The sequence below is a fragment of the Delphinapterus leucas genome, chromosome 12 (assembly GCF_059928025.1).
Source record: "Delphinapterus leucas isolate spDelLeu-1000000601 "Yukka" chromosome 12, BTC_Dleu_Yukka2, whole genome shotgun sequence".
Classification (NCBI taxonomy): Eukaryota; Metazoa; Chordata; class Mammalia; order Artiodactyla; family Monodontidae; genus Delphinapterus; species Delphinapterus leucas.
Genome location: NC_143140.1, coordinates 8,244,796 through 8,263,210, shown reverse-complemented (window position 1 = coordinate 8,263,210; position 18,415 = coordinate 8,244,796).

Sequence of the window (18,415 nt, the reverse complement as noted above, 5' to 3'; positions counted from 1 at the left end):
ATATAGTGACTTTAAATTAGTAAAAGTAAACCCTCTGGTTGGACAGAAGTAGATCTTTCTGGGCAGATAGCTTGCGGAAAGAAATGTGGGTTAAAACTCAGATTTCACTCCACTCCATTAGCTAGACCTTTTGTCAGTGAAAAATTTGCATAACCATACATAGTAACCCTGTGCTCACTATACAGTATGTGCTTTATAAATATTTGTTCAAACAATGTATGAATTTTATTCTCATCTGTAGAATTAGATGTAACCAACTTTCTATTTTCTTTCTACTTGTAGACTATGTCCCCATGAATCCCATAATTCTTACAAAGTATACATAATTTAATGAATATATCAAAATGAAATTCATGGAGGTATTATTAAAATTTAGAGATTAAAATATTCCTACTTTATGTAACTGTTTTGTCATTATGTTGCTAAAGTTCCACCTTTAGGATATTGATGGATTCATATGTTTCAGTTGGCATTATACACAGTACACGGTTGCCATCCAACTTGTGTTTATCCTACATAACAGTTAGACATCTAAAACATTACATGTTAACATCTCAGTTTACCTGTAGGTGCACAAAATGGGTACTTCCTACTGGTTTCTATCTTTTTATTGACCTGTTATTTTCCAAGATCCCTAGCTTTGGAATGATTTTAGAGAAACTAATAAATACATAATAGGAATTTAACAACTATTCATAGCATTGAATTTTCTACTTCTTTATTTCCCTCCATTCTTTTTCATACCCCACATGTATTTCATCAAAGTCATTGTTTCTTTCATCACAATATTATCCTTTCTACTTTTTAGTCATTAGCAAGTATAGGGCTTAATTACATTAGCCCTATGTTGCTTTATGAGCTTTCAGTTGCTACTGTCAGTTTGAAGCTGATACTGATCAACTATGATTATATTATCCATGAATATGCCAATAAAGGAGTAAACATATGGAAACCAGATAAGAGTGGATTCATCACAGGACAGCTATAAAGTAAATTTCAAATGTGACAGTGAAGAGATTGTGAAAATTCAAATTAAAAGAGAAAAATCAAATTAATAAGTGGTCATGGTATTTGAATTATTGATGAGGGTTTTATACTTCTGGCAGAGAGTTTGAGGATAATAAAAATATAAACTCTAAGCCAATAAAAAGAGACAATAATGAGATTGAGTAAAAACAAAAGGTTGCAAAAGAAAGAAAATGTTGCCATAGTTCACTGCACAGCTCAACTCTGAATAATAATTATATGGTAATATGTAAACTTAAACATTTAAATCAAAACTATGATGCAACTAAAATTATTATTAATATAATGCTGAATATGTATATAACCAAAATTGGTATACATGGCACACATGTAATCTTACATAAAAGGAAGTTTACAAAAATATGTAAAATTGAATAATTAATACACAAGTAATATGAACATGTTGCTTAGAAAATTGAAAGCTAATACTAGAGTAAATTAATAAAAGAGTATGAAAAATGAGCAGGGAATCAGATATAGCAGTAAGAGTTTTGTAGTGGGGACTTTGTGTTCCATCATATATACCATGGGGAAATATTGATTTAAAAATATGCATATAGATTTTCGGGCCATGAATGAGTAATTGGTACTAGACTATACTTACTGCCACAAACAATTAGAAAATTAGAAAAAAAATATAGAGGTAAAACACAATATAGTAATGATACAACATTTAATATGCAGTAAAAAATTACTGAGTACAAAAAATAGGAAACTGTGGACTGTGAGCAGGATAAAAATGAGTACAAGGAAAAAGAGCAATACATCAGAGAGGTTACATAGTTAGCATATAAGGGCCTTAAAATAGTTATTATACATTTATCTAAAAGCTGAAATTAAATATGAACTTTAAGAGAAGAAACATGGAAACTATTTTAAAAATCAAGTACAGAGAGGAGCTTCAAGATGGCAGGAGAGTAAGACGCGGAGATCACCTTCCTCCCCACAGATACACCAGAAATACATCTACACGTGGAACAACTCCTACAGAACACATACTGAACGCTGGCAGAAGACCTCAGACCTCCCAAAAGGCAAGAAACTACCCACGTACCTGGGTAGGGAAAAGAATAAACAGAGACAAAAATAGGGACGGGTCCTGCACCACTGGGAGAAAGCTGTGAAGGAGGAAAGGTTTCCACACACTAGGAGCCCCTTTGCGGGCGGAGACTGCGGGTGGTGGAGGGGGGAAGCTTCGGAGCCACGAAGGAGAGTGGAGCCACAGGGGTGTGGAGGGCAAAGCGGAGAGATTCCCGCACAGAGGATTGGTGCTGACTGAAACTTACCAGCCTGAGAGGCTTGTCTGCTCACCCGCCGGGGCGGGCGGGGCTGGGAGCTGAGGCTCGGGCTTCATTCAGAGCACAGGGAGAGGACTGGGGTTGGCGGTGTGAACACAGCCTGCAGGGGGTGAGTGCACCACGGCTGGCTGGGAGGGAGTCCGGGGAAAAGTCTGGACCTGCCGAAGAGGCAAGAGACTTTTTCTTGCCTCTTTGTTTCCTGGTGCACACGGAGAGGGGATTCAGAGCGCCACCTAAAGGAGCTTCAGAGATGGGTGTGAGCTGCAGCTATCAGCGCAGACCCCAGAGACTAGTACGAGATGCTAAGGCTGCTGCTGCTGCCACCAAGAAGCCTGTGTGCGAGCACAGGTCACTATCCACACCTCCCTTCTGGGGAGCCTGTGCAGCCCACCACTGCCAGGGTCCCGGGATCCAGGGACAACTTACCCGGGAGAACACACGGCCCCTCAGGCTGGTGAAACGTCACGCCGGCCTCTGCCGCCGCAGGCTCGCCCCGCCTATGAACCCCTCCCTCCCCCAAGCCTGAGTGAGCCAGAGCCCACGAAGAATCTGCTCCTTTAACCCCATCCTGTCTAAGAACAGACGCCCTTCAGCCCTACACTCAGAGGCGGGGCCAAATCCAAAGCTGAGCCCCGGGAGCTGTGCAAACACAGAAGAGAAAGGGAAAGCCCTCCCAGCAGCCTCAGGAGTGTGGATTAAATGTCCACAATCAATTTGATGTACCCTGCATCTGTGGAATACCTGAATAGGCAACGAATCATCTTCAATTGAGGAGGTGGACTTTGAGAGCAACAACATTTTTTTCCCCTTTTTCTCTTTTTCTGAGTGTGTATATGTATGTTTCTGTGTGTGATTTTGTCTGTATAACTTTGCTTTTACCATTTGTCCTGGGGTTCGGTCCGTCCGTATTTTTTTTTACTTTTTAAATGTTTTTTCTTAATAATTATGTATTTTTTATTTTAATAACGTTTTTATTTTATTTTATTTTACTTTATCTTCTTTCCTTATTTCTTTCTATTTTTTCTCCCCTTTACTCTGAGCCGTGTGGATGGAAGGCTCTTGGTGCTCCAGCCAGGCGTCAGGGCTGGGCCTCTGAGGTAGGAAAGCAAACGTCAGGACACTGGTCCACAAGAGATCTCCCAGCTCCACATAATATCAAACAGCAAAAAATTCCCAGAGATCTCCATCTCATCGCCAATACCCACCTTCACTCAATGACCAGCAAGCTACAGTACTGCACACCTTATGCCAAACAACTACACCACAAGACTTGGACCTGGCCATCAGAAAGACAACATGCAACTTCATACACCAGAACACAGGCACTAGTCCCATCCACCAGGAAGCCTACACAACCCACTGAACTAACCTTAGCCACTGGGGACAGACACCCAAAACAACAGGAACAACGAACCTGCAGCCTGTGAAAAGGAGACCCCAAACACAGTAAGTTAAGCAAAATGAGAAGACAGAAAATCACAAAGCAGATGAAGGAGTAAGGTAAAAACCCGCCAGACCTAACAAATGAAGAGGAAATAGGCAGTCTACCTGAAAAAATTTCAGAATAATGATAGTAAAGATGATCCAAAATCTTGGAAATAGAATAGAGAAAATACAAGAAACATTTAACAAGGACCTAGAAGAAGTAAAGAGCAAACAAACAATGATGAACAACACAATAAATGAAATTAAAAATTCTGTAGAAGGGATCAATAGCAGAATAACTGAGGCAGAAAAATGGATAAGTGACCTGGAGAGTAAAATAGTGGAAATAACTACTGCAGAGCAGAATAAAGAAAAAAGAATGAAAAGAACTGAGGACAGTCTCAGAGACCTCTGGGACAACATTAAATGCACCAACATTTGAATTATAGGGGTCCTGGAAGAAGAAGAGAAAAAGAAAGGGACTGAAAAAATATTTGAAGTGATTATAGTTGAAAACTTCCCTAATATGGGAAAGGAAATTGTTAGTCAAGTCCAAGAAGCACAGAGAGTCCCATACAGGATACATCCAAGGAGAAACACACCAAGACACATATTTATCAAACTATCAGAAATTAATTACAAAGAAAACATATTAAAAGCAGCAAGGGAAAAACAACAAATAACACATAAGGGAATCCCCATAAGTTTAACAGCTGATCTTTCAGCAGAAACTCTGCAAGCCAGAAGGGAGAGGCAGGACATATTTAAAGTGATGAAGGAGAAAAACCTGCAACAAAGATTACTCTACCCAGCAAGGATCTCATTCAGATTTGATGGAGAAATTAAAAGCTTTACAGACAAGCAAAAGCTAAGAGAATTCAGCACCACAAAACCAGCTTTACAACAAATGCTAAAAGAATTGCTCTAAGCAGGAAACCCAAGACAAGGAAAAGACCTACAATAACCAACCCAAAACAATTAAGAAATTGGGACTAGGAACACACATATTGATAACAAACTTAAATGTAAATGGATTAAATGCTCCAACCAAAAGACATAGACTGGGTGAATGGATACAAAAACAAGACCCTTATATATGCTGTCTACAAGAGACCTACTTCAGACCTAGGGACACATACAGACTGAAAGTGAGAGGATGGAAAAAGATATACCATGCAAATGGAAATCAAAAGAAAGCTGGAGTAGCAATTCTCATATCAGACAAAATAGATGTTAAAATAAAGACTATTACAAGAGACAAAGAAGGACAATACATAATGAGCAATGGATTGATCCAAGAAGAAGATATAACAATTGTAAATATTTATGCACCCACATAGGAGCACATTAATACATAAGGGAAATACTAACAGCCATAAAAGGGGAAATTGATAGTAACACAATCATATTAGGGGACATTAACACCCCACTTTCACCAATGGAGAGATCATCTAAAATTAAAATAAATAAGGAAACACAAGCTTTAAATGATGCATTAAACCAGATGGACTTAATTGATATTTATAGGACATTCCATCCAAAAACAACAGAATACACATACATCTCAAACGCTCATGGAATATTCTCCAGGATATATCATACATTGGGTGAGAAATCAAGCCTTGGGAAATTTAAGAAAATTGAAATCATATCAAGTATCATCACTGACCACAGTGCTATTAGACTAGATATCAATTACAGGAAAAAATCTGTAAAAAATACAAGCACATGGAGGCTAAACAATACACTACTTAATAACCAAGAGATCACTGAAGAAATCAAAGAGGAAATCAAAAAATACCTAGAAACAAATGACAATGGAAACATAATGACCCAAAACCTATGGGATGCAGCGAAAGCAGTTCTAAGAGGGAAGTTTATAGCAATAAAATCCTACCTCAGGAAACAAGAAAGATCACAGATAAACAACCTAACATTACACCTAAAGCAATTAGCAAAAGAAGAAAAAAAGCCCCAAAGTTAGCAGAAAGAAAGAAATCATAAAATCAGATCAGAAATAAATGAAAAATAAATGAAGGAAATGAGAGCAAAGATCAATAAAAATAAAAGCTGGTTCTTTGAGAATATAAACAATATTTATAAACCATTAGCCAGACTCATCAAGAACTAAAGGGAGAAGACTCAAATCAATAGAATTAGAAATGAAAAAGGAGAAGTAACAACTGACACTGCAGAAATGCAAAGGATCATGAGAGATTACTACAAGCAACTCTATGCCAATAAAATGGACAACCCAGAAGAAATGGACAAATACTTAGAAAGGCACAAACTTCCGAGACTGAACCAGGAAGAAATAGAAAATATGAACAGACCAATCACAAGCACTGAAATTGAAACTGTGAATTAAATTCTTCCAACAAACAAATGCTCAGGACCACAGGGCTTCACAGAATCCTATCAAACATTTAGAGAAGAGCTAACACCTCTCCTTCTCAAACTCTTGCAAAACATAGAAGAGAGAGGAACACTCCCAAACTCATTTAGGAGGCTACCATCACCCTGATACCAAAACCAGACAAAGATGTCACAAAGAAAGAAAACTACAGGCCAATATCACTGATGAACATATACACAAAAATCCTCAACAAAATACTAGCAAACAGAATCCAACAGCATATTAAGGGATCATACACCACGATAAAGTGGGTATTATTCCAGGAATGCAAGGATTCTTCAATATATGCAAATCATTCAATGTGATACACCATATTAACAAATTGAAGGAGAGAAAACATATGATGATCTCAATAGATGCAGCAAAAGCTTTCAACAAAATTCAACACCCATTTGTGATATAAACCCTGCAGAAACTAGGCATAAAGAGAACTTTCCCCAACATAATAAAGGCTATATATGACAAACCCACAGCCAACATCATCTTCAATGGTGAAAAACCATTTCCACTAAGATCAGGAACAAGACAAGGTTGCCCACACTCACCACTATTATTCAACATAGCCACAGCAATCAGAGAAGAAAAAGAAATAAAAGGAATCCAAATCAGAAAAGAAGAAGTAAAGTTGTCACTGTTTGCAGATGACATGATACTATACGTAGAAAATCCTAAAGATGCTACTAGAAAATTACTAACGTTAATCAGTGAATGTGGTAAAGTAGCAGGAAACAAAATTAATGCACAGAAATCTCTTGCATTCCAATACACTAATGATGAAAAATCTGAAAGTGAAATTTAAAAACACTCCCATTTACCTTTGCATCAAAAAGAATAAAATATCTAGGAATGAACCTACCTAAGGAGACAAAACACCTGTATGCAGAAAATTATAAGACACTGATGAAAGAAATTAAAGATGACACAAATAGATGGAGAGATATACCATATTCTTGGATTAGAAGAATCAACATTGTGAAAATGACTCTATGACCCAAAGCAATCTACAGATTCAATGCAATCCCTATCAAACTACCACCGGCATTCTTCACAGAACTAGAGCAAAAAATTTCACAATTTGTATGTAAACACAATGGACCCTGAATTGCAAAAGCAATCTTGAGAAAGAAAAATGGAGCAGGAAGAATCAGGCTCCCTGCCTTCAGACTATACTACAAAGCTAAAGTAATCAAGACAGTATGATACTGGCACAAAAACAGAAATATAGATCAATGGAACAGGATAGAAAGCCCTGAGATAAACCCATGCACATATGGTCACCTTATCTTTGATAAAGGAGGCAAAAATATACCGTGGAGAAAAGACAGCCTCTTCAATAAATGGTGCTGTGAAAACTGTACAGCTATATGTAAAAGTATGAAGTAGAACACTCCCTAAAACCATACAAAATAAATAAACTCAAACTGGATTAAAAACCTAAATGTAAGGCCAGACAGTATCAAACTTTTAGAGGAAAACATAGGGAAAACACTCTATGATATAAATCATAGCAAGATCCTTTTTGACCCACCTCCTAGAGAAATGGAAATAAAAACAAAAATAAACAAATGGGACCTAATGAAACTTAAAATCTTTTGCACAGCAAAGGAAACCATAAACAAGACCAAAAGACAACCCTCAGAATGGGGGAAAATACTTGCAAATGAAACAATTGACAAAGGATTAACCTCCAAAATATACAAGCAGTTCATGCAGCTCAATTTCAAATAAACAAACAACCTTTTCCAAAAATGGGCAGAAGAGCTAAATAGACCTTTCTCCAAAGAAGATATACAGATTGCCAACAAACGCATGAAAGTATGCTCAACATCATTAATCATTAGAGAAATGTAAATCAAAACTACAATGATGGGGCTTCCCTGGTGGCGCAGTGATTGAGAGTCCATCTGCCGATGCAGGGGACATGGGTTCGTGCCCCAGTCTGGGAAGATCCCACATGCCGTGGAGCGGCTGGGCCCGTGAGCCATGGCCGCTGAGCCTACGCATCCGGAGCCCGTGTTTTGCAGCGGGAGAGGCCACAACAGTGAATGAATTAATAAAGAAAGAAATAATAATGATAAATAAATAATAATAAAATTAATTAATTAATTAATTAATATTTATTTTTAATTTACATGAATGAAACTGAATCATAGAATTTCAAGAAGTTTCTCAATAGAATAATCAGACTCATTTTCCTTCAGGACATTTTGTATAACTCTCTGGTGGCTTCATATTTATTTTTAAAGCTAAAAGTTTCTTTGTACTCTTCATTGTCATAAATAATAAAGATCTTCATGAATAGAGAAAAATATCTACTTAAATATGCACTGAAATCATGCCATTGCTTAGCTTTGTCAAAATAAAGTTTAACATTCACAATCATTACAATCAAAAACATTTTTCTAAGATCAAATTTTTTTCAGTTTTTAATTTAAACTTCACTAATTCACGTTTATGATGTTTTAGGAGTAGTATATGTAAGTTTTATTTTAAGTTTTAAAAGCAAGTTTCATGTATAACTGAGATAAAAATAAAAAAATTAAATTTGGAAAACAAAACCATTCATTAGGCTCATAAAAACTTTAAGCTAATAATTACAAATGAATATTTCCCCTTCTGCAGCATGTAAGAGCCAAATGTTTCTATTTTCCTTGTTATCAGCTGACTTCTTTTTGAAATAATATTTTGTTTTCTAATTCAGTCAATTTTGACACTTGACAGAGTGTTACTTGCTGAGAGGATTTGCAGTATATTTGAGCCTACATCAGAAAGAGGAAGAAAATGTTTAAGAGTTCTAAAACTAAGACTCAAGTTAAAAGATGAAATAAAATTCATTCACCCAAAAAATTTTTATACAAGGCAAAAGCTTGCTTTCTTTCTCTTCCCTTCTTTCTTTCCTTTTTCTTTCTTTCTCTCTTTCTTTCCATCCTCCCTTTCTTCCTCCCATCTGTTTTTCTTTTTCTTTCTTTCTTTCTTGATTTCTTGTTTTCTTTCTTTTTCTTTCTTTCTGATGTTACACTCAATGAGAAGCCAAGTCTTGAGAATGTGAACAGTATATATTAGTAATTCAGAAATCAAGGTGGACAACTTATATTTCAGGGTCTAAATTCAATGATTGCCCTGGTCATGATTTGCTCCACCTTAGCTTGAATTTTTAATAATATTGAGAAACAGAAGATAGAACGTGAAATAAATACTCATTTCTAACTACTGAATCCTTTTAGTTTTTCTAATTTCTTTTTTTAACATAATGTAAATTTATATAGACATATAATTACTGGTGTCATACTGCATATTCACAGTGAATACAATGAGAAGTCATGTCTTTTTAAGAGGTTATATTTGTTCATCAAAATGAATGCTTTCCAAGGTCATTTTCTCTTTTTGCTCTTTAGCAATCTTTCTGGATATCTATTTTTGCACAAGTTATTCCTAAAAAGAATAAACAACACAACTGAACACAAAAGGCATGCAGAATGCATCAGGGATACAGGATGTGACAAATATTTGTAGCTTATTCTGTGTTTCCTTTTCCCCTGGAAAGATAAATTTTTCTTGATGTTCCATAGCTGTGGATGGGATAAGGTAACTAATGTCAAAAGAAAAAGTACATGGAACAGAGGCAAAAGATGGAAGAGTGTAACTTCTTGATGGATAAGATGAGTGTATCAGCTTTTCTCCTATGTTCCAATAAATAATGAAAATGTTTTCTTTATTCATATGAGTGACTTTGTGTAATTCATACCATAATAAGATACAGATTCCAAGTAATTTTTGACTAAAGTGGTAATCTTTCCTACTAATTTTTAGAATAATATTTATCAAAGAGTTGTATTAATTTCTACAAATATATTGAATAAATCAAATCAGACCCCCAATCTGATTGTACTCTGATTAGTTTACAGCAAGAATAATACATTGTAGAAATAATATGTTATTCTCTCTCTCTTTCTCTCTCTGCTTCTCTTCCTCTCTCTCCCTCCTTCTCTTCCTCCCTGTCAGATTTCTGGACCAGTTGAGAATTTTACTGGCTGCATAGAAGTTATAGAAATCAATAACTGGAGATCTTTCATCCCATCCAAGGCAGTGAAAAAAATTCACATTGACAGTTGCAGGTAAGACACTACTAATGATTTTTCAATTACTTGTTCAAATAACCACTCCAAAAGTAACATATCCATTTGAAATAATCTAATCAGGGCTAGAATATGTTTTCTTCATTTTGCTTTCTCTTCCACTTTTACATTTTACGTTACTTTCTTTACAGACTATAGCATTTTAAAGCTACATCCCAATTAAGTTGCACCATTTATTTATAATGAGTTTCTGCTTTGTGCTGTATAAGATTCAGCATATGTACCAACAAATGATCAGTTAAATATGATCAGAAAACATCTCGCAGAGCATTTCAAATATAAGCACACTGACAGTCAGGTATGTGATGTATTGTTTAGGGTAGTGTTTAATTCTAAAATATTACTCTCAAAAAGTTGTCATTGTGCTTAAATTTTCATTATTGGTGACATTCCTTTCAGACAATCTGCTTCTGGATACAGAAATCTTTACCTGTGGGGCAGAGGGTGGTGGAGCATGACAGCATAAAAGCCTGTTTGTCAACAGAAGAAACACACTGATATATTCTACTAAAATTTTTTGAAATATTGAAATTCTACTATTCACTATGGTCTAAGGTGAATAAACAGTCACACAGTGACTGTCCTTAAGGAGTTTATAGTGTAGTAGAGGAGATATTGATGAAATACTTAAATTAACATAGAAAAATGAAGAGTGCTTTAAGAAAAATAAAAACAGAAGGATATAAGAACATTACATATTTGAATATAGCCAAATGTTTCCTTCATGGGTAGGGGGAAATTGTGTGTATTCAAAAATTAAGGAAATACTTCAGAAAGTAAAGGGATAATTCATTCCTCACTGCTTCCTCTTTAGCTAATACATTTAAATATTTATGTGACAGCTATGATGCCGTGGTATACAGGGTGCTTTTTTGTTTGCTTGATTTGTTTTTAATCAAATGAAAACCTAATATCTTACAAATTCACACTGAATAGGTTCTAGAAATTTTAATATAAATCCAACACCAGTAAGTCCTAATTTTTACCATTTATTCCTAATTTATGTTGAAAGTCTATCTCCATTTTTAATTGGTTTGCAGTTAGCAGTATTTCCTAATATTTAACTCTGAAATTCTTTGCTCTCTACCTCTGTGTGAAATACTATGATCTGTTAACTTATAGTTAAATGAATTAAGGGCAGTCACTAGGCAGCAAATTCATTGAAAATGATAGAATCTTTCTATAATTTATATAATAATCTGTTAATTTAGCAATTTGATAAGCAAACTACTTTTTTAATTTTGTGAAAGTAGGGCACATTTAACTTTTGTTTTAAGGATGAGTATAAAAGCCACATAGCATAGGGAGATCAGCTCGGTGCTTTGTGACCACCTAGAGGGGTGGGATAGGGAGGGTGGGAGGGAGGGAGATGCAAGAGGGAAGAGATATGGGAGCATACATATATGTATAACTGATTCACTTTGTTATAAAGCAGAAACTGACACACCATTGTAAAGCAATTATACTCTAATAAAGATGTTAAAAAGAAATGAGTATAAAAGAAAACCAAAAATTGGGTGATCTCAGCTATCTGCACGGCAGTTCTTAACCTTGTCTTTTCTTGTTCTCTCCTCTAGAGGACCTATTCTGTTTACATTCAATGCCATTCGGTCGTTTGACCTCCATTTTGCGATATTGGTTCTTTAACAAATATGAAGTGAAATTATCCCTCCCTACGATATCCAACACAGCTGTGAACATATAAAAGGCACTTTACTTGTGTTCAGAGTTAAAGCAAGTGGAGACTATTAAATTTCTCTGGACATTTACACTGTCCCTCTCATCAACTACTACCACCACTTTATTTTATTTAAGACCACTTCTCTTAAGAGAGCTATTATATTGGATTGGTTTGTAATAGAGTTTTCAAAGCCTAATTCTCTAAATTATTGGCTGTATGACACTGAGTAAAGTTTAAATTTTTCTAATTCCTCAGTCTTCTCTGAGGAAAATCAGAAAAATCAGAAAAGTAACCTTTCCCTCATAATTATACAGAAGAGAAAATTGGACTTTCTTCTATGTTTAAAGTTCAGTGAGACTGGTCTTCTTTGCCAAACTTTCCACCATTTCCAGAAAGTTGTCCTCTAGTCCTATCTCCAGAAGCTCCTTCATCATCTCCCCAAGCCCTTCTTCACTAGTCTGGCTGCTTCTCAACATCTATGACCTCATCAGAGAAGCCTTCCTAGACCTCCCAAAACAAAGTGAGCTTCCATGCATATCTCCTAGTCACTCTTTATTTCCATAATTTGTTTTTTATTCTTTATAAGAGATGCCACTATTTTAATGTAGTTTTTATTTGCTCATAAGTTTCCTTGATGGCTCCCTTACTATGACCTGAGCTCCTTGCAGGCATGGACTCTACAGGCCTCTTCCACTCCTGTTTCCCCAGAGCCAGGGATAGTAGATGCTCAAAGATGTGCTGTATAAAATATTTTGTGATCCTACTATGATTATTTCTTCAAAAAATTTTTATTATGAAATTGCTTTTAGATTCACTGTACCAAGTGATTCTCAAACATTTTGGTCTTTGTGCTCTTAAAAATTATTTTGACTGCAAAGAGCTTTTTTACGTGGAATTATTTATCAGTATTTACCATACTAGAAATGAAAACAGAAGAGTTTAAAATATATTTATTATTTAACTCATAAAATGAAAAGATAAATTTGTTACATAAATAACCTCAATATATTTTTATGAAAAATAAATACACTTACCAAATCAACAAATAAAAATAATGAAAAGATTGGTGGTTTCACATTTTTTGCAAATACTTTTAATGTCTAGCTTAATGAAGATACTGGATTTTGATATATGTTTCTGCATTCAGTCTGTCCAGTAACTGTTCTGTTGAAGTAGTTGAAGAAATTCAGTCTTCACATAGATATGTACTTAGAAATAATAGTGGTACTTAAGTAACCTTTTCAAGCAACTGGGAATACTCATGTTTGATATTACACCAAAACTTGGTAAGTCATAGACTGTTAAACATTAGTTGCAATGTGAAATGTAAAATCCAATCAGTGAACTTTTCATATTCTGTAAATGAAAATCCATTGTTTTATCTTGCATTTTGAATGAATCTTCTACCGATGCACAATTTTGTACTATGTCCAGAAAAATATTGGTTCCTTGAGTTATTCAGGTAACCTAAATGTCAACACATATCAATATAAAATATTGAAAAATCTTATCTGTGAATATTCCCTCCAATCTCACCAGAGTGTCTTTAAGTATTGTAAAGCTGTCAAGTGCAAAAGGGTGCATTTTAGATTTTTCCAAAATTCTAATATTTGCCTTAACACTCAATTTTTATCATTGGCAACGAATACTGTTAGTTGTTTTCCTTGAAGTGACAGTCTCATTTTGTTTTTGAGAAAATGTCTACCTAATACCTAAGATAGCATAACCATAGTTTGAACACTAGTTCTTTCAAGTAAAATCGTCTGCCATGAAAAGAAGCAGTTAGTTGCTCTCACACATCAAATAATCACAAATTGCTTCTTCTGGAGGCAACCTTCACACTTCAGCATGCAGAGAAGTATACTTTATGCATACTCCCCTTTGCTTCACACACATTAGTAAAAAGGCATACACTTATAAATTATAATTTTAAAAAATAATAATTTTGCCACTGCCTCAAGTACACTCATGTGAAATTTGGATTTTTAAACTGTTAGTAGAGAACACTATACCCGTTAGTGTAACTTGGTACTACTATTTTTAGTCATCAGCAGTTTTCTCCACCATTGTCCTTGGATCACCACTGCCAATGTAAACACAGTGAAAAAGTCAAATAACATCTCAGTATCATTATTAAAAATATGTTAACCTCGCAGGCCATATGAAAAATTACTGTGACCTCCCAGACTCCATAGGGTCTCCCATGAGAACTGCTGCTTTCTTTTAAAATGCTTGATGGCACTCTGTTTATCTGATTATTACAACAAGACTTCTCTACAGATGGCTGTTTCTACAGTAGAGGACTCCGGGTGATTCAGAATTTTCTTACAGAGACTGTAGTCTTAGCATCTGATATTAATTTTAGCACTGAGATGCTGCTATTGAGAAGCCAAAACCAAAATTAATACTAGTTCCTGTTTTACACACATAAAGTGAATATCCCCACAATTTGTGGATCTCTTGCTTGATGCATTTTTTAATTGACCAAAAGACTTAAAATTTTAGAATAGTATGTTCTAGTTCCTCATCTCTTTCTTAGCAATCAACTTCATACTGGTGATATAAGAAAATCCAGCAATAACTGGAAATTTCAGCATAGCACTGACAAGAAAATCAATTCACCTATTATGGTATTTGGGGTTTTGTTTATTTTGTTGTTGTTATTTGTTTTTTTGTTTGCTTGAATTTTTCTACCAAGGTTTTTTCCAGTGATAGAATTGACAATTATATTTATTTATATAACAAATCCTTTCACTTTTAGATTGTTATATTATTTCTTGTCTGTTTTTTTTTAACATGGAAGAAATTGCTTTGTCTTTTTTTAAATTTATTATTATTATTTTTTTATTTTATTTTTGTCTGCGTTGGGTTCTGCAAGAAGGCTTTTCTCTAGTTGCAAGCAGGCTTTTCTCTAGTTGCAGGAGAGCAGGGGTTACTCTTGGTTGTGATGCACAGGCTTTTCATTGCCACGGCTTCTCTTGTGGAGCGTGGGCTCTGGAGCTCAGGCTCAGTAGTTGTGGCACACGGGCTTAGTTGCTCTGGGGCATGTGGGATCTTCCCGAACCAGGACTCAAACCCATGTCCCCTGCATTGGCAGACAGATTCTTAACCACTGCACCACTAGGGAAGCCCCTATTTCCTGCCTATTTAATAGGCACCTATATTTACTTCACCTGTGTCCTTTATAACTACATAGTGTATACCTCAGGCAGGAACATTTTACCATGTACTGGCTTATGTCTTATCTGAGTTTGATCTTCCATTCAGGATCAGGGATCAGGTACCAATGTAGTATGATGTCAAGAACAGCTAAATCAGTTATTCCTCCTCCAGCTTTCTCCCCTAGAGAGGCACCCTGATGTGATCCAGCGACACTCTTATGAGCCTTATTAGAAATAGTAAAACATTCGAAAGCAGGGAAATGGATGTTTAAAAGGATGGTAAACATGATGAAATACAAGCCAGATGAAAATAATGAAATTCACCTATATGTTTCAATATGGATAGATCTTATAACATATTGAGTGAAAAAAAAAAAGATAACTATGGCAGCATACCATTTTTGTGCACTTTTAAAGCTGCATTATATCCAAACAACCATCTTACCCTTTATTACGCTTTCTCAAATGTCTCCATATATTATTAAGTAGTCTGGATTAATTTTTATTTGTACTGTCTTTTAAATAATTACTATTTCTGAAGGAGTATGTTATGATAATGGTAAGAAGTATTCAAGACAAAGGCAATGATTCAGAAACAAAAGGCCGAAAGCACAAGAGATCATTTTCTACTTTTGAACTGTTTGTTTACAGATCATCTCAACAGGCCACTAGTATCATTAAAATGAATATTATTGGCTTTTCAAAAAGGAGTAAGTTATATAATACATAGCATGCTCTTATAAATTTGTGGTGCCAATCTAAATGCCCTACTATTAAATAAATATTTCATTTAAATGTTTTATTAGTAAAAGATTAAGGCATAGAGTTTTAACATCCTAAGCAATATGTAAAATTTCATTTATTTTTTAGAAAAACCCTCCACCATCATTTTTAAGTAGACAGTATGAGCCTTCAAAATAAAATCTAAAAGAAAAATTTGATTACTCAGAAATAGGAATCCAAAGGTTGATCATTTATTACCTTCAAAAACATAATAAAATAAGATCTAAAATGAAATAATATAAGTTATCATTTTCTCCAGTTTTTTAACCAGTCTGATACTTGTCTCACCACAATGTGCTGATATGAGATCGATGCACTCTTGGTTTCCTAGAGATGTGATTATCATTTACAAGTAAAGACCAGATGATGGAGAAGAGTTGAAATTGTGGTTTAGTATTCAATGTACATTTGGGACTGAAGAGATGAGAGCTTGCCACATGAAGTTGAACCTATCACAGGTGTAGGAACTCTGTTTTGAATGTGTCTACCCTGACTTGCCTACCTTTCATGACAGCCAGCTGAGTGTAATGGTTTCGGGTAGATGAACCATGCCATGAGTTGCTGATTCCCATCATGAGGACAATAGTATAGGAGAATTTTGATATCTACCACGAAGTTTAATAACAGATGAATACAGTTAATAATACTGAACTGAACACTGAAAATTTGCAGTAAATTTCAGGTGCCCTCACCATAAAAAATGTGGTAACTATGTGAGGAGATAGATATGTTAGTTAGCTTGACTATAATAAACATTTTACTACATATATGTTTATCAAATCATCATATGTACACTTTAAGTATATATTTTCATTAAAATAAAAATAATAGGGCTTCCCTGGTGGCACAGTGGTTGAGAGTCCGCCTGCCGAAGCAGGGGACACGGGTTCGTGCTCCGGTCTGGGAAGATCCCACATGCCACAGAGTAGCTGGGCCCATGAGCCATGGCCGCTGAGCCTGCACATCCGGAGCCTGTGCTCCTCAACGGGAGAGGCCACAACAGTGAGCAGAATGCGTGCTGCAAAAAACAAAACAAACAAATAAACAAAAAATAATAAAAAAAAAAAATAATAAGTTTCAAAGGAAGCACCTAAAATCTACAGTATTATTAACAATCATCATCATTTTGTACATTAAATCTCTAGACTTATTCATCCTATATAACTGCAGCTTTGTACCCTTTAGCCAACATCTCCCCACTTCTGACACTTACCTACCCCTAGTAACCACTGTTCCATGCTCTACTTCTGTGTATTTGACTTCTTTAGATTTCACATATAAGTGAGGTCATGTAATATTTTTCTTTCTGAGAATAGCTTATGTTTTAACCATTTTTTATTGAAATACAGTCAATTTACAGTGTTGTGTTAGTTTCAGGTGTACAGCAAAGTGATTCAGTTACATGTACATATTGTAATATATAATATATATATATATAAAATCTTTTTCAAATTCTTTTCCATTATAGGTTATTAAAAGATATTGAGTATAGGTCCCCATGCTATACAATAGGTCCTTGTTATTTATCTATTTTATATATAGTAGTGTGTATATGTTAATCCCAAACTCCTAATTTAAAAAATTCAAAAACATATTGCTGTAACTTATATCAAAGTGTGTTCTGCCTGTATTTTCCTCTAGGAGTTTTAAAGTATCCAGTCTTACACTTAGATTTTTTTTTTAATCTTTTTTTCTGGAATATATTTGATTTACAATGTTGTGTTAGTTTCAAGTGTACAGCAAAGTGAATCAGATTTACATATACATATATACACTCTTTTTTTAGATTCTTTCCCATATAGGCCATACAAAGTATTGAACAGAGTTCCTGTGCTATATGGCAGATTCTTATTAGTTATCTGTTTTATATATAGTATTGTGTATATGTCAATCCCAATCTCCCAATTTATCCCTTCCCCTGGTAGGCATAAATTTTTTTTCTACATCTGTTTTGTAAATAAGTTCATTCATACCCTTTTTTAGATTCCACATATAAGCAATATCATATGATATTTGTTTTTCTGTGTCTGACTTACTTCACTCAGATCTACTTTGAGTTTATTTTGTTTAAAGTTATTTTTGTTTATTTTGTTTTGTTTATGGTGTTAGAGAATTTTCTAATTTCATGTTTTTACATGTAGCTGTCCAGTTTTCCCAGCACCACTTATTGAAGAGGCTTTTTCTCCATCATATAGTCTTACCTCTTTGTTATAGAAATTGACCATAAGTGCGTGGCTTTATTTCTGGGCTTCCTATCCTGTTCCATTGATCTGTATTTCCATTTTTGTGCCAGTACCATACTGTTTTGATTCCTGTAGCTTTGTAGTATAGTCTGAAGTCAGGGAGCCTGACTCCTCTAGCTCCATTCTTCTTTCTCAGGATTGTTTTTGTTATTTGGGGTCTTTTGTGTTTCCATACAAATTTTACATTTTTTTTTTTGTTGTTCTAGTTTGTGAAAAATGCCATTGGTAATATGATAGGGACTGCAT